General features: G+C 52.5%; 1 protein-coding gene across 1 annotated transcript in view; it reads left to right on the top strand.

Moving 5' to 3' along the window:
- The window catches only part of GRIK1 (glutamate ionotropic receptor kainate type subunit 1), a 74444-nt gene that overhangs the window by 53141 nt on the left and 20634 nt on the right, over nucleotides 1–669 (top strand). The gene's annotated exons all lie outside the window — the stretch shown is intronic.

Below are 669 nucleotides of genomic sequence, written 5' to 3'. Positions count from 1 at the left end.
GGCCCCGCCCCTCAGGCACAGCCGCTCCTGACAAGCGGCATTTCCCATCGCACACGGGGAGCAGGGGCTTCTGTTCCCAGGAAAACACACACGCAGGCTGTCCCCCCAAGATGTGTACACACTTGACCAGCAGGCAGCTCGACATTGACGGTGAAGTGTATTTTTTAATATATTTTTATTGATCTCAGGGAGGAAAGGAGGGGAGAGGGAGATGGAAACATAAGTGATGAGAGCGCCATGGATGGGCTGGGTGAGATGTGCTTTGATGAAACTCTGCCTCTGTAATTATTCCAAGTGTGTGTCTGCGTCTGGGGGGACACCCTGTGTGATTCTCCCTTTGGCAGAAGCTTGTCTCTTTGGTTTCTCGATTCCACGTGGTTTTACAGCTTTAAAAAGCAGATAAATAAAACGCAGGCAGCTGCCGGGAGGGGAGGACGATAGAAATTACCAAAACCCAGGAGCAGAGAAACCCACTGACCCCTGCCCTGGCCCGCGATGATCGTGACGAAGTTTCTCCATGAAAAGCGGGGCCAGGAAACACTCGCTAAAGTTCCCATCAAAACCCATCGACTTTTCCCCGTAGACTCGCTGCTCCTGCAGGCAGGGCGCCCTGGGAGTGAGATCCGCGGTGTCTTATTGTCCACGTGAAACAAAATCAGACTTTAGTTG

This window comes from Myotis davidii, unplaced genomic scaffold (assembly GCF_000327345.1).
Source record: "Myotis davidii unplaced genomic scaffold, ASM32734v1 scaffold552, whole genome shotgun sequence".
Classification (NCBI taxonomy): domain Eukaryota; kingdom Metazoa; phylum Chordata; class Mammalia; order Chiroptera; family Vespertilionidae; genus Myotis; species Myotis davidii.
The sequence above is the reverse complement of the archived record's forward strand: the minus strand, read 5'-3'. Positions and strand labels throughout refer to the sequence as shown.